This window comes from Dipodomys ordii, unplaced genomic scaffold (assembly GCF_000151885.1).
Source record: "Dipodomys ordii isolate 6190 unplaced genomic scaffold, Dord_2.0 Scaffold29, whole genome shotgun sequence".
Lineage (NCBI taxonomy): Eukaryota > Metazoa > Chordata > Mammalia > Rodentia > Heteromyidae > Dipodomys > Dipodomys ordii.
In genome coordinates, this window is record NW_012267245.1 from 4,657,956 (window position 1) to 4,675,215 (window position 17,260).

The window sequence follows — 17,260 nt, forward strand, 5'->3', positions numbered from 1 at the left end:
GGTCCGGTGCTGAGTCGCGGGCGGCCGGCTCCCCATGGGCGGCTGGCGGGAGGCGCCGCTCTCCGCGGTGCTGAAGTGGAGAGCTGGCTGGCGGAGAGCGCGAACCTGCAGCGATCCAAGGCGCGCGCTGCTTTCCTTTGTGCTGCAGAAGGGTAAAAACTCCTCTTTGGTGGCCGGCCTGCCCTACTGTCTTTTCCCTAGTCTGGGGGAAATTTTCCAGAGATGAAGGAGAGGCATCTGTGTGTAAGACTGGCATGAGGCGTGGTGATGGGTTGGTTTAGTCCCCACCCCCTCTCTCAGACGGAGCTTTTGAAAGGGAGAGAGCAGCCCTGTCTTCCTACCGTAAGCCCCTCAGAATTTCAGCCTGTTCCCTCTATCCCAGAACAGTGCATCTCTCTCTCTCACACACACACACACACACACACACTGCAGTTATGTAACATGGCATGTTCTGGCTCTCAGGCAGAATACGCATCCGTTTAAACAAATGAATAATGAGGGGTGAGCTGCCTTCCTACCTGTTGGGTCAGTATATTTTTCCAGGGGAGGGAGCTAAGGAGAAAACTAACGCCAGAGGAGCGGGAGAATGGCAGCATAATTTTCTGTAATAAGCCTAAGGCCACACCCTACTTTGGGAGGGTAATGCATCTTCCAACTTTACCCTTTTGTTTCAGGATCTCTTTCTGTGGTGTGGAAGCAGGAAGAGGGCAGTGGCATAGATAAAGTCTGATGTTTTTTTTTTTTTTAAAAAAACAACTTTAAAGGGGTTAGCTTCATCATTCGAAAGGAAATCCCCACTGCATGATTCCATTTTCTCAACCGTCCCCACTTCCGGCAGCATTGCTGTATCCCCAAACACTGTGCACCTCTTAATCACTAAAGTGTTTTGATGACATCACTGGAGAGAAACCCCCTTAATGGAATCACTGGCCATTTGGAAACAAAACAAAATGATTGTTTCCAGGATCGATGTGGGTTGCTGAATAATAAATCAGAGTGCTTATCCTTTGAAACCAACTCATGGGTTAGTAATAACAGCGCCCTGTAATGTGCAATGCAACTGAAGATTAAAGGACTCCTTCATAATGCATTTTGCACACTTCCATTCTAGTTAAATATGCAAATCAGATTGCATCAATTCATTAATGTACTACTAGGATTCTCTAGAGGTACCCTGGTGTTGTGTGAGGAAGGACCCTTGGATTTTGGTTTGCTTATTAACTGTGTGACCTTGGACATGAGAGATAACCTTATTGAATCTCAGCCTATCCATACATAAACAGTGGATAAACTGGAGTTCATAATGCCCATTGACCAATTGTTATGATAATAATTAATTGAAATAACATATACAAAACACTCAGGGGAGTTGACATTTAAGCCAGCTTTATCTTGGAATGTTTTTCATCAGTTCTTTCTTTGCTCCAGAGGATTTAAGAAAGTTCTCCAATTAAAACTCTAAAAATATCCAGGATCTGATGGCTCATGTCTCTAATCCTAACTACTCAGGAGGCTGAGATATGGAGGATTGTGGTTCCAAACCAGTTTGGGCAGAAAAGTCTTTGAGACTTTTCAAAAAATAACAGCAGACTCTTCAAAATGAGCAGCAAAATAACAGGCTAGAGCTATGGCTCAAGTGGTAGAGTGCCAGCCCAGCAAGTGTGAGACTTTGAGTACAAACTCTGGTACTGGCAAAAAAAAGTCTTCTCTAAAAACATTAATGTTAAATTAATATTACAAGCCTCCACAGAGTTTCCAGCATTAATTATTGTGTTTTGTTAAAGTATCTTTACAGATTAAGAACCACTAAAGTGTGTCTATTGCACAAAATTATGGGTTTAATTATGGCATTTTATACAAAAATACCTTTTCTTTTGGCAGTACTGGAATTTGGGCTTTGTCCTTGCCTGACTGGTTCTCTACCTCTTGAGCCGTGTCCTCAAGCCATAAAATAACTTTTTGAAAAAAAATTCCTCAAAATTAAGACTTGTTCTTAACTTCTTTTTTAATAATCTCGAAAAATGGGGGGAAATTTTTCATGAGAATTAGAAACAAGTATGTTTAACTTAAGAGTTCTTTAATATCATGCTGAAGTATAGAACAAAATATGTAAAGCTACCAATGGTATTTGACACAACCATAAAGTTAGCAGCTTAGCTCTAGCACTGAGAATATCCTTTTGATTGCAGTCCTCATCACCACGAATCAGTAGAGTCTCAGTTATAAAACACTTTTTTGAGAATATTGGATTGTCACTGTTTTTAAAAAATAAATAGCCACCAGTTTCATGGAATTCTGACATGAAGGATGTTTTTTTCTTTTTATTCAAAATAATTCCACTGAAAAATAATATTTTTATAAATGTACTGATGATGTTGTGTATATATATATAGATAGATAGATACATATATATAGGTATGCATGTATAGAGTTGGAGGAAGAGAGGGGCTAGAAGAGAAACACAAAGAAAGGAAATAAGCTAATTACTTAAACTAATTAATTAATTGAAACAAGCTCAGAATCAGACCAGTCAGCTCTTCAAAAGTGATAGAATAAGATGACATTTTGTGAAGGATCCAGTCCTTAGGATTTTCATTGTTAGACTGCTCTTTTGTTTTCAAAGTATATCATACAAAACCGTTTGGCCGAACGGGTAAATCAGTGTAATCTGAAAATATTCCAAACATTGAAGAGATTATATCTTCACTAGCAACTATAACATTTCAGAAGACTTCACTATGGGACTAGAAAATATTTAAGATTCTTGTGTAAGATACTCAGCTTTGCTTCGTGTTGATTAAGCTTAGGTTCACCATAGTTTAAGAGTGCGTAAGACTTCTAGTTTGACTTATGTTTTAGCACCAAGTGAGTTCCATTCCCCAACTGCATCACTATTTTCTCACTTACGAAGTGAAAGTGACAATAGTCCGTCCCCGGCTTGTAGAATTATAGCATGGATAAAATAAGACGGCTCCCATTAAGAGCTTAGAGCATGCCTGGCACATGGTCAGAGCTCAGCAGATGCCAGCTTTCTCTGCACCTCTGCAGCGGCCATGCTATAGATCAGTGGTTCTCAGAATGTTTTTGTTCCGTCACAACCCAAACAACCTGTTTAAAACAGAAAGACACAAGTTCCTGGTGGCTGTTCCCCACACAGGAACTTCACACGTCTCCCCTTGAGAAAACACTCTTCTTGTCTGTTGGAGGACTAGTTGTCTCAGAAACCGCAGCCATGAGTATGAACATCTTTTTTAAGTAAATTATTCCTTTCTCCTTTTTCCCCCTCTCTCAGAGCATTCCTTTATAGTCTGTGCTGATTTGATTACTGGATGGATATGGTTCTTTCTCTTGTATATAGAAATACATCAAGCAAACTTCTTAGACTTTTAAGAAATTGATGTAAATAACTCTTTTTGTAAATAACTTTCAATAGAAAAATATTTCTGGTTGAAATTTCTGGAAGCAACTATGCTGAGCTCATCTTCAAAGAGAACAGAGCTTGTCCTTTGCTTGTCTGGTACCACATCTGAAGCTCTGCAGAGCTTCTCCGGAGTAGGCATGGCCATGGCAAAAACCCTGTGTTCTGGATGGTCTTCAAGTCATGAAAAATTGTGTCTTTATTCACAAATGAGCAGTGGGTAACTGGCAGTAGCACTGACCCAAAGTGATTATTGTAGTGATGCTAACGCTAATCATATTTATTTATGTCTTCCTAAGAACTATAGCCTTCCAGTTTGGGTTATACACTGTGGACTTAAGAGGCTGTACAAACGATTTTTGTAAGCTATAATTGGCCTATAAACTATGAAAGGTTTTTTGTGTATATGTGTGTGTGTGTGTGTGTGTGTGTGTGTGTGTGAGAGAGAGAGAGAGAGAGAGAGAGAGAGAGAGAGAGAGAGAGAGAGTTCTGAGGCTTAAACTCAAGGTCCAGGTGCTGTTGCTGAGCTTTTTTGCTCAAGGCTAGTGTTTTGCCACTTTAGCCACAGCTCTAAGAACAGCTTTTCGGTAGTTAATTGGAGATATGAATCTCATGGGCTTTCTTGCCCCTGCTGGCTTTGAGCCATGATTCTCCAATCTCAGCTTCCTAAGTAGTTTGCATTATAGGCAAGAGCCACTTGTACCCAACAAAAGTTTTTTTTTAAAAAAAGCAAATGGAGCAGGGTGCCAGTGGCTCTTACCTATAGTCCTAGCTAGACCCAGAGGATCTCATATCCAACACACCCTAAGCAGAAAGGTTTATGAGACTCCATCTTCAGCATAAGAAGCACAATGCTGGGCTGGGCCATGGCTCAAATGGTAGAGTACCAACCAAGTAAGGAAGCCAAGTAAGCATGTGTTCAAACCCCACTACCACAGTAGAAAGCAAACAGGAAGCGATATACAATAATTGTTTATACACTGTCTTAAAAGGAGACCCAAGGGCTGGGAAGGTGGCTCAGTGGTAGAGCTCTTGCCTTGCATGCATGAGGCCCTGGGTCGATATCTCAGTACCACATAAGCAGAAAAAAAAAGCTGGAAGTGGCGCTGTGGCTCAAGTGGTAGAGTGCTCGCCTTGAGCTGAAGAGCTGAGGGACAGTGCCCTGGCCCAGAGTTCAGGCCCATGACCGACCCCCCCCCCCAAATAAAAGAGATCTGAGATGCTATGGTAGACATAGAGATCCTTCAGAAAGGGCCTTGGGCGGGGACAGTGGTCACTGCAGCTGGCACATGTTTCAGGGCTGTACACAGATCACACCCGTTCTGTGGGCAGACCGCATCCTGTGAATTAGCAAGGCGGGAGGACACAGGCTGTGTTCGGGAGACTCTTACACGCAATATTCCTTCCAGGGCTTGCTGCCACAGTGGCCGAAGCACCAGTGCGATCTCTCCCTCTGCCCAGCCCCACTTCTTCAGTAAATATTTTCCATCTAAAACTTGATATCACCTCCTTCTGGAGAATCTGTTCTGTTTAATTGGTACCAGGAACAAGTTGGGAGAGATCACCTGGTGGAGGTTTGGAGCTGGAACACAACCATCCATTTGACAAGAGAGCCCCGTTACCATGGAGGGAACACAAAACAGCACAGGAAATGGGATGTTCTGCTTTTTTCACTTGTGGCAAATTGGGAGTTTGTACTAGTGGAATAGTATATATTAGTAAGTGATACATCACACACACACACACACATACATCAAACACTTGAAACATATGAGAAGTAATAGTAGTAAGCACAATTCTATTAGATGGCGAGTGTTAAATAAGAGTGATAGGAGGAAGGTAAGTTGAGAGTACACAATAGGCGATTGAAGTCCAGTTGTAAAAGGCAGAGAGCTTCTTGGCTCTGTACAAAGGAGCTCTTAGCTTCTCAAGTGGCAGAGTAGAAAATGTCAGTGTTTAAAGCTTGAACTCAGTTTGCAGAGTGATGAATTTCATGGCTGATTAAATGCCCAGTCAAGGTAGGTCTGTCATGCCCGGGTTAGCATGTAGGGCTTTGACGGGCTATCAGCAGAGAGATACGTTCATGATGGTGGTGACTTGAGGCCCATACTGCCTGCCTCCTGCCCACAGGCCTGTAACTAAGGTTAAGCCAGACAATATTAATACCCATTAGGTGTATACTATGCATGCTCTGAGTGTATATATGACATTAATATGCATAGGTGTATGCTATGGATGTTCTAAGTCTGTCTAAGGACAGTTCCCAGAGGAGCCACAAGGGCTAGCTAACACATACAGGAACGAGGTAGGGAAGTGTGCATGGGACTGCTTTCCAAGCATGACCGATCAAGGTGTCTAAAATGAAAAACAGATAGTGAAGAGTGTATTAAGTTTGAACTGTCCAAATTATGACTTGAGGTACGGTATTCCATGGCTTGGCGAGGATCCCAGGGGATAGAACGAATTTGTTATTACAATGGTCCCTAGAAACATTAAAAAAAAATCAATGGTCCACATTATACTAAGTGGAAATGTCAGAGCTTCCAAGGTGGAAGGCAGAGCAAGGAAATAAAAAGCTTAAATCTCTGAAAATACTGGACAGTATGTGCTGTTTGCTAGAAAGCTCTTGAGGTGACTGTTTTGGGGCCTGCAGGTGTATGTGTTTTGAAGCGCGTTGGAGATGCGGGGGTGCACCAGGGCTGTGTGAAGGCTCACTGGCGTGCACAGCCTTAGCTGTGGTTTTCTACAGAACGGGGCCGACAAATGGCTATTAGGATAGATGAAGCAAATTAATCAGAGGTGAAAAAGAATAGGCAGTACTAGGGCATAGAACGTGTTTTTATCAAACACGCAGTCAGACATCTCCCTTTGCCCACTGGCTATTGGTATGCTCTGTGTTTTCTAGAAAGCAGAATAAATAAAAACAAGCCAAGTAACTCATGGGAACCATGTGACCAAGTGAAGGGCCGTAAGTCCTTATCCTAAGATTAGTAAAACATGTTCTGAGGAACAACACTGAAGCGGACAGCCCTCACAATTACAGTTACGTTGCATGCTGAACTAGACAGCTCGGTGCCATTTGTTTACATTTATTTCAAATGGAATTGCAGTCACATTATCGTGAGCAGGTTGATTGTCACTCGTACACCCCAGGTCCTGGATCAGTTGGTGTTAGTCACTGGGGTCAGCCATCCACAGGTGCTTGGCTAAATTGGTTATATTGGAGATCATATATGCAGAAGTATGGAGAACAATGCTTCCCACAGGAGATGATTATTTATTTCGGCCCCCTGTGCACATTGGTGTTTTGGCTTGAGCTGACCTAATTCTCCTTTTGATTCTTTTTTTTTCTGAAATGGTGTCCAGGAGGGGAGAAGAGAAAAAATACTAAGTGGGTCATCGAAAGACCCAGAGAATCCTTCGACTGGAGAGTTCTTTCTTGAACAACAGTTACGAATTAGCAAGCTGTTCGATTTTGAGTCCTACTTTTCTAGAACATTGAGCGGATATGCTACTGATTTCCTTAAAAGAAAGTGATCTTGTGTCATTGGCGAATTCGGAGGACAGGTTATGCAACTAGAAAATGAGCATTTCAAATCCAGTGTAATACGTTTTCAGTCTGGTCAGTGAAGCCATTGGATGAAAGATGAAACTGGATGTGGTTCCAAGTATGTGGTATCCCAAGAGACTATCTAAGCTAAAAGAAAAATGGATGCATCTAATGTTACACAATACTTAAAAAAAATGATACTGGAACTTAAAGTCATGGCTCCTCGTTTGCCAGGCAGACATTCTGCCATTTGAGTCACACTTCCAGCTCCTTCTTACACTCACGGTTTTTGGGTTTTTGAGATGGACTCACCTTTTGCCGAGGCCAGCCTGGATAGTGATCCCCTATTTATGCTCTTGCTTGAGTGATAGCTTTTCCTGTTGAGAATGGGATCTTACCCTTTTTTTTTTTTTTTGGCCTAAGTTGGCCTGGAACTGTGATCCTCATTTTCTCAGCTCTTGTGGCTGGGATGACAGGTGGGGTCTACTGAACTCTTCTTGAGCTGGCCAAAATCACAGCCCTAATCCCTGCCTCTCAAGCAGCTAGGATTACAGGCACCGGCCATTGGCACTGGCAGACGCTCTACACTTTAATCAAGTAATTAAACTTGGCATCTCTAAGAGTGGGATAATCAATTATCTGTTAAAATTAGTCTGAATATTGTGTAAGTTTTGGTGAATTGTGTTTTTGAGGAATGGTTCTATTAAGATGAGAAAATGTACTGACATAATGCTTACAGCATTTCTTTATCCTTTAAAGTGCTTTATCCTTTTTGAGTCACAGTATTAGTATGTCTTCCTTATTTGTTTTTGTTTTGTATGCTTTTTATTGTAAAAATGCTGTACAGAGGGGTTACGGTTACATGAGCAAGGTAATGAGTACATTTCCTATTGAGCATTGTTGCCTCCTCCTTTGTTTTCCCCTACCATCCCTTCCCTCCCACCTCTACAACTCCCCCCCCCCGCCCGCCATTCTTTATTTCTTTTTGACCAGACTCAATGCAACTTTATTAATTTTTTTCAAGGATTTAAAAAAAGAGTATTGATTTTTTCCCCCTTTAAAAAAATTTCAGTTGGGGTAAAAAGGAAAATATACTTTTACAACGGAGCGCTCTTATGTCCCACACCTTAACAAATTTCTACTCATACTCATTTTCTACATGTAGTAATTATTTCCTTCTTTCTGCTTAGCTGGACTATAACTTGTAGGTTAGATATTGGTTTAGGGCTTTTCTTTCCTTGTACTATAAATGAGCAGAGTTGTAAATTTCCCTTTAAGCAGTGTTTGGGTTCATGACACACATTTTGAGGTTGTGTTTTCAATACTCTGTTTTTACAATATTTTTTCCTAAAATTTCTTATTTAATTTATAGGATATATAAAGATATTGATTAATTTGTACATATTTGGGGATTTTCAAGTTGCCTTGTTGCTATTAATTTCCAGTCTAATACAAGTATAGAACATCCTGTATAACATTTCAGTCCGCTGACATTTTTGATACTTGTTTATAGTCTCATATCTCGTCTACCTTGGAAAATGGCCCATGTGCACTTGAAAGAAATTTATATTCTATACTTACTGGAAAACTCAATTCTAATAATGAGGCGTGTGCAGGTATATGTAGATTCTGGTTTATTCTACATGATAGCTAGCCTAGAATCTTTATGAAAGCCACTGTCATAAAAGATCAATGTACAAAATAATGCAGATTTGCCTAAATTTAAAGAAACATAGAAGGCACAATAATAAAGAAAAGCCAACAAACTCTGAATGGATTCTGTGTCAGAAAATAAAAAACAACTGAAGACATTGTGTTAACTGTCAATTTTTAAAAAATATGGACTGTGTAACAGATGTTATTGAATCTTTTTTGTTGAATGTGACAGTATATTAAAATTATGTCAGAGAATGCCTCGTTCTCTGGGGGTTGAACTGAAGCCTTTAGAGTGGAGTGTTAACATGTCTGCATGCCATTTTTCAATGGTAGGGGCAAAGTGTAAAGCGTTGACAAATCTAAAGTGGTAGTACAGTTACTACAGTTATTTGTTCTGTTGTCCTTTTGCATATATTTAAAATATATCACAATATCTCCATATGTTTAAAAAATTTTAAAGTTAGGAGAAGAACCATTGTCTGACTGCTTAGAATGATTTCTCTATTCCTAGTTAGACTGCACTAACCTGGTTTCAGCCACATTCAGCACAATCAGCAGTTACTACCATAACCATTTGCCATGCCACAGATTTGTTTCCAGGGCCATAGGAATAGTTAGAGGTAGACCAGGGCTCACATTTCAGTCTGGTTAATCCCAAGGCCCCACTTCCTTTCCAGGGTGCCTCCATCATCGATTTAGGGGGCCTAAAGGCAATGGGGTCCAGTCCTTTGCACTCATCCTCACGGGGTACAGTTTTCCCTCCTCTCCCCTCCCCTCTGCCATTTCACATCCATTTTCTTTTCCCGATGAGTTCCTCTGCAGACGTCATTCAGACCCCAGTACCAGAAGCAGGTGGAATGGCTTCAGCAGAGACTATCATTAAAGTTAATGACCTACACTGCCCTTCTTCATATAGCTAATCTGCTCTGGTGAGTGTGCTTCTCCGACGGAGTCTTGTCAGACCCAGTGGGTAATGAGTTTGATCAGAGTTTCTGCATGGCTCAAGCTGGACATCTCCTACAAGGCTAATTCAGTAAAAGGCCATTTCCTGGGGAAAGGAGTTGATGCTCTGTGTCCAGACGTTTCGTTCTCCTTGTGGAGCATATAGATATTTCTTCTAACTTATTTGAGTCAGACTAATTGTAGGTTGGTGTTTTCACTCCATCGATGATCACAAGCTATAATGATAGCCTTTCCCAATGTGGTGACAGAATATCACATAGTTTTGTACTTGTTACTTGGGTAATTTCTAATACAGGCATTAAGCGATTTGCAGAATAAGTGTGTGCCTCACTGCCAATTATCAGATTCAACATAACGTGCAGAAGTAGTGCCTTTAAAAAAGATAACATATAGAGTATAAAATATAATGGGGAAACCTTCATGGAAATACAAGTTCAGAGAGAGAGGAGGTTATTGTAGTTGCAAGGGTAGGATGGGGCCCCATTGCCTGCACTGTCGGTGGTGGGCTCTGAGCTCACTAATACAATGACCTTCGATGTCTACTTAGCCTCTGTGTGCCTCAGTTGCCTCTAATGCACTGTGGCATAGTCAGATGTTTGTAATAATGAGGTAACAAATGTGCAGAGTAGTGCTTTGCAACCTATGGACAGAAACTTGGTTTGGCTGGACTGGTTTGTCCTTTATAAAGAGAAGCTGTTGACTTCCTCCAGTCCACAAGGGGGGACCAGGTCTGTTGGTGCCGGCTTATCTCAGGGAAGACACCTGTTCCTCCTGCCAGCTCTGCTACCCTCTCTCCAATGCCTCTCCCCCCACGGCATGTGTAAAGAGCATGAAGAAGAAATCTTGGGGTTGGGTAAGTTCCCTGTGTGTTATGGTGATGGTACACATAACCAAAACTTGTCATCTTGCTTGGCTCGAACACTGGCCACTTATTTTAAGTCGCATTCCCTTTGCTGTCTAGCAATGCCCATCATTCTCCTGGCTGGCAGAGGCTTGCCCTGTTCGACTTCTTGAGAGTCACAGGATGACTAAATGTGACATGGCTGGACTTCTAACCCCAGCTGCCGAGTTACTAGTTTATCATGTCCAATGGTCCGCAGCGCCATACCTCTCCACATAGACATCAAAGGATTTCAAGGAAAACATTACAAGGGCACTAGAGGGGAAAGAATCATGAGTCCATCTGTTGGCTAAATTGTGAAAAATCCCGTGAGAGCTGTTTGGATGGACTTTTAGAAACTGTCATTTCACTATTGACATCTAGTTTTATTGCCTTGTAATTAGAGAATTCAGTGTTAGGTACTGATTGCTTGATCTTCTTTTGTGGTTTAGAACATTGTCATTTATTTTTTTTTGTAAATTAGCCACATGTGCTTAAAAAGAATGTGTTTACTCTATTTGTAAGATTCATCTACTGAGTCAATATTTATTTTTCTTAATTTTTATTGCCTTATTTTTTCATAAGCTTGATTTATCAGTTCTGAGAGAGGCTGTGTTAAAGTATCCCACGGTGATTGAGCAATTTGTTTACTTTTATGTTTTGAGACTGTTGTGGTTGTGTTGACATGGAATCAAGATTGTTGTATCTTTCTGGTGAATTTTTTTCTCCATCATTAAGTAAGTCCCTATTTTATTTATAAAGTATATTTTTCACTAGTATAATTTTGTTCTATTGATTTTGCCGTAGCACTTTTCCATCAGGTATTTGTTCCTTATTTTCCTTTACGAAACGTAAACAGACAATGCCAGCTCCCTTTGAGATTTGTGCATTTCTGTGGGATCAGGACAAAAGTCTGTGCAGGTTTTGTACAGACATTTTCTCCCCACACAATTTTGTAAGAACACTGTTAGTGCCTGCTGGGCAGTTTGGTTTGGTTTTAGGAATTAAGTTAATTCTAAAATGTGTATAGTGATAGCCAAAACTTCCTAAAAGAAAAACTATGGTGAATGGTACAATATAACCATAGCAAGCTTTGTTTTAAAGCTATAAAAAAAAGTAGTGAGGTATTAGTCTATGGATAGAAACCAGGCAAAAGGATCTACACAGATAGACATTTCACATGCCTGAAAGCTCATCTTCAGGCACAAATAGAATTGTACATCAGCGGGTGAAAGGTTGTTTTTCAGTAGATGGTACCAGATGATACCGTTACATGTGTACACCCACATACACACATATGTATATATACACATACACACATACATAGACACACACACATACTTACATAAATATATAGTCATATTTCAGTTATCAGGACGTAGTCTAGGAACCCTCACCATAGCAGCACCACCAAAATATGTGGATGGCTCCCTTCCACGCAGTGGTACCCGGTGCACACAGCCTACATGCTTTTTCCCATTGGCCAATTCACCCCTAGGTTACATTTAATCCTTAATACACGCAAGTGCTGCATTAAAAGCTGCTCTCCTGTATTGTCTATGGGTTAATGACAGGACAAAAGTCTGTACAGGTTTTGTACAGACATTTTCTCCCCACATAATTTTGTAAGAACACTGTTAGTGCCTGCTGGGCAGATGGTGTACTGCTTGAGCCACGCTTTTAGCTCTTGCCCTTTATGTTCTGGTTATGCTTGAGATCGGATCTCACTTTTTGCCCGGGTCATTCTAGACCTTGATCCTCCTATGAATACTTTCTGCTTTAGCTTAGATGATGGGCATGTGTCACTCCATCCAGCTTTTGTTTTTTTCTGCTGAAGTGGGGTCTTACAAACTTTTTACTCAAACTAGCCTAGAACTGGAGCCTTCCTTCCTCACCCTTCCAGGTGTTTATCCCCTGAGCATTTTTGATTCTGCAGTTCTTTGACTCCATGGGTGAAGGACCCATGGGTGTGGAGGGCAGACCCAAGCAAAATCAAAACAAGCGCTGAAAGCATGAAGTGGTAAGAGACAAACAGGGACATAGCGATCTCAAAGTAGGAAAAGATATCTTAAAATTGTACAAAAGAAGTCTCAGTTTACAAAGAAAAGATTGTTTAATCATGGTCAAATAAAAACTTTGGCTCATCAAATTCTTCTGAAATAAGTAATAACACTAAAAATGAGAGGAGATATATGTGGGCTTTTTTTCTTGTGTACTAGTGCTGCAACTTGAACTCAGAAACTTGTATCTTCACACAGTATTTTTGCTCATGGCTGGCACTCTATCACTTGAGCCGTACTTGCAGATGGCTTTGAACTATAATCCTCAAATCTCAGCCTTCTGAGTAGCTAGGATTATAGATGGTGAGAGGAGGTATTGGTAACACATGCATTTGATGAGGAATGAATACCTGGAATATGAAAATAACTTATCTCTAAGGCTTAATAGTGTTCAAAAGGTGAAATGGTACATCTCAGAAAGACCTCAGTGGCCCATGAGCCTGCCTGACAATTAACCTCATTAGTGATGGGACAATTGCAAATTAAAAAGCACAGTAAATACATCATACTCCTCTGTAAAAATGAATGCATTTGAAGAAAATCACATTTCGTCAACAACTTATGATACCTTATGACTCACCAATCTCACTTCTAAGCATAATCTAAAGAAAGGCTTTCTTGTATGCCCTCAGAGACTTTAGGACTTTTTAATAGGAGAAATGTCTGTATTAAGAAAGATTAGGAATGAACTAAATATCAACCAGAGAATGGTCAGGTCCAGTTTGTTACAATTATCCAGTAGAATACTAGACAGCAGAGATTCAAACACCCTGTGGTAGAGATGGGGGCATCATGTGAGCCTCTGTCCCCGATGGCTGTGTCCTGTAGGATACTATATCTCTCTATGGGTGTGCTTCCTACGTGACTTAAAAACCCTAACACAGATCAACGTGCATTGTACTCAGAAACTGACATATGTTGAATTGGAACTCCTTTGCACACTATTTAAAGATAATAATAATAATAATAGCAAAACCCCAACCAGCCTCAAGAACCTATATCTGGTCCCACGTTCCCTTGACCTGCCATGCAGCGTTTCCCCAGACTGCTCTGCCTTTCAGTTCCTGGCACTTGAGGACTTTTTCTTCTCTTCCTTTCTTTCTCACTTATCTTTGAGTTTCACATTTTTAAAATCATGCCTTCCTCTGAGTTTGAGCAGGAAGAAGCCTATCTGCATCAACCATGGCACAAGAGCCTCTGTCTGCCGTCTGCACCCACTTGGCCTCTTCCAGGACTAGTGCTGTGCCAAGACCACGCTGCTTTGCCCAAGTTCATCTGTTGTTGCTGCCAGCAGACAGGAATGGGTTCTTCATGAAATTCTTTAGACTTCTCTTTTATTTATAACTCTTTCCTCTTGCTCAGAGAAGACATAGAAAATGCCTACAAATTAAAAACACAGTTCTTGCTTCTCCTTTAAAACTACCTCTGTTACTTACACAGCAGTCTGGGTGATGATTTACCATGATGAAGGAGTTTTTTTTTAAAGGCATTCCTTAGGGCGGCTGCCCTGGAGCATCTGAACCTTTTGCAGCTGCTCTAAAGGACCTACCTCAGGCGAGAGGAGAGAGGCCAAGAATGACAGCAGGGTTTTTCTGACACTATGTAGACTCCAGAATGCAGTTATGCATTTGAACAGTTGAACCTTGCTTTCTCTTTCTCTACCTCCCTATATCTTCTTCCTCCTCCTTCTTTCCTTAGTTTTCTCCTCTGTCCCTTTTCTTTCCTCCTCCTCTATTCTTTGTGAGTCTTTTGATGCTGTATGGAATTGTTTGAGAGGTAGTATGTATCATATCACTTCGACGGTCCGGGGAACATTTCTGAGACATCTTCGGATAAATTCTATTTGGTATGGCAAATTGCCAGAACCTCTCACTTCTCTGTGGCAGTCTCATATTTTTCTCCAGCTCATCTTTTATTTTTCAGGGAGCATCAAGAATTGGCCTGAACTCTCTCTCATTAGGCGAAATCCATATTTAAATGACCCAAACAAAGGTTTGAGACAGGGCCCATAGAGTCCACATGGTCCATTTACCTGGTCCCATCTCTGATTGTAGTCTTTGGCTAAGGAAGGCCTGAAAAGGAAAATAATTTCCTGGACTGGCCTTTGGTAAGTTTCAAACTGCCTTGTATTTGATATTTTAACTTAGGCAGACTACTGCTTCACGCTCAGCTCCAGATGAGGTATTACTTAAAAGAAAAGCAAAGACAGACTGTAAGCACAAGAAATATAAGTAAAAGTATAGGAAGCCAGTAGTAAAAGGGAAAACTTAGAGTGTCCAGAGGAAAGTGACATTAAATATAGAGGAACAGAGATAAGACACCAGAAAATAGCATCTTTAAAGTACTAAAGGTTTGCACTAGAGTTCATGTCAACTGAAGGCATTTTTTCCAAAGTGAACATAAAATAAAAGATATTTGCCATCATATGGGAGCTAAAAGACTTCATCACCAACAGCTGTATGTTAAAGGAAACATTAAAGGAAGCCTTTTAGGTGGAAGGGTAAAAGTACCAGGTAGAAAGAGGAGGCAAAGGATAGCAGTGCTGTATCAGCAAATGGAAAAGACTTTTATTATCTAAGTCTCTCTAAAACGTAATTGACTATTAAAATTTTTATTTTATTATTTTAAAAAAAGTTATAAAAATGTTCAACCTGGCATGTCCACTTAATTGACCTTTTAAACAATCACAAATGATGTAATGGAAAGTTTTATGTATTGGGAAATTGCTATTGTGCGTAGGTATAATTAGGACAATAATAGCATAAACACTTAAGAGCTGAGAAGTGCAAGTATGCTAGTATCAGATTCTTATGTTTTATGTGAAGTGGTATGATTTCATGTGAAGGTAAAATGTGATACGTTAAAGATGCATACCATAATTTCTAGAGCAACCACTGAAATGGCATAATGTAAAATAGCTTTTAAGCCAACAAAGGACATAAAAATAATAGAACCCAAGAAAAGAAACAAAATTAGAGAATGAGATCAGAGATCAGAGGAACAAATAAAAAACAGATGGTGAGATGAGAAACTTCCTGTATCAGCCCCTGACTGAATGATTGTGAGATTGGATAAGAAAGTAAGACTGTTGAAATAGAAGAATAAAGACAGATAGGTTAAAAGTTAAAGAATTGAGAGAATGTTTATCTTGGTAAAACTAGTCAAAATGAAATTGGAGCAGCAGTGTTACTATCAGCCAAACTGTATTTCAGAATACTGGAACAATACTGAACAATACAGGACATAAAGAAGGTAATTTCATAAAGATAAAGGATGTAACAGTCCTGATTGTTTATTCGTCTAAAAGACAGCTTAAAACTACATGAAACAAAGACTGAAGAGGGAACAAACAAAAATAAATATACACATGCTTAATAATTGATGGCAGAAATCATCAAGGATATAATAGCTTTCAAGGACATTATTAACCAACCCAGCTTGATTGATATTTACATAGTTTTATGCTGTCAACATCAGTAGAATACATATTCTTCTGAAATTCATTTGGAGATATTTACCAAGACAAGCACTATTTATAGTAGGTCACAGAACATGTCTCAATAAATTTGAAAAGACTCTAGCATGTTCTCTGATTCCAGGAGAATTGAATAGAAATCAAATACAGAAAAACCTCTTGGAAATCCCAGAGCATTCGGACATGAAATAGTATACATTGAAACAAATTGATCAAGGAAGCAATCAAAATAAAAATTGTCATTTTAAAGGGAGTAAGATGAAAACAGTGTATTATACTTTGTAAGAGGCTTCAACTAGTATTTCATTTAGTCCTACTCTCAGCACTGAACACCAGTATTAGAGAAAAGAAAATTCACAAGACAGAAAGCTTAGCTTCCTTTGTTTTCTGTTAAGAAACAGAAAAAGAAAAGCAAATCAAAATCAAGTACGGAGAAGAAAGGAATCAAACCAAGTTCATAGCAGAAGTGACTGGAATTGAAAGTGTAAAATAAATAGAGAAAGACCAAGATGAAATTATAGTCTTATATTTTGAGATCAATAAAATTAAAGCTGTAGCTAGACTGAAGAATAAAAAGAAGACACAGATGACTAATACACTAGTAATGGAAAAAGTGATATCACTATAGATTTTATATATATAGCTATTTGAGAAGCAATAGAGGAATGTATTAACAATTTATGTCTAATATTTGATAACTAAGAGTGATAGTCTTTAACAGAAATTACCTGTACTCATTTACGAAGAAATAAGTAAAACTGGAAATAAACCTATATGATCAACTTGATATATTTTTTAAAAAAAGCTCTTGAAATACAAAATCAACTCCTGATAAGAAACAATCATCAACATAGCAATAAGACACATGCTCCTCAACTGCAAAGCTAGCTAAAAGAGCATTCAACCATTAAATGCTTAATGGTGAAAGACTGAAAGCTTTTGAGCAACAGGAACAAAATGGCATCTGCTTTTATCCTATTTTTTCAACATTGTACTGTATATTCTAGCCAATACAAATAGGCAAGAGAAAGAAGTGAAGGGTATCCATACTTTCGAAAAATAATTGTATCTCTCTTTATTTATAAGTAACATCAATGTCTTTGTAGAAATTTCAGTGGAATATACTTTATTGAAATTATGGTGAGGATGTTAAAGGCCCAGAATTCTCATCTACTGCCGTGAGGGGTCTGAAATCATGCTATCACTTTGGTTTTTGGGTCCAGTCATGGGGCTTGAACTCTGGGCCTGGGCGCTGTCC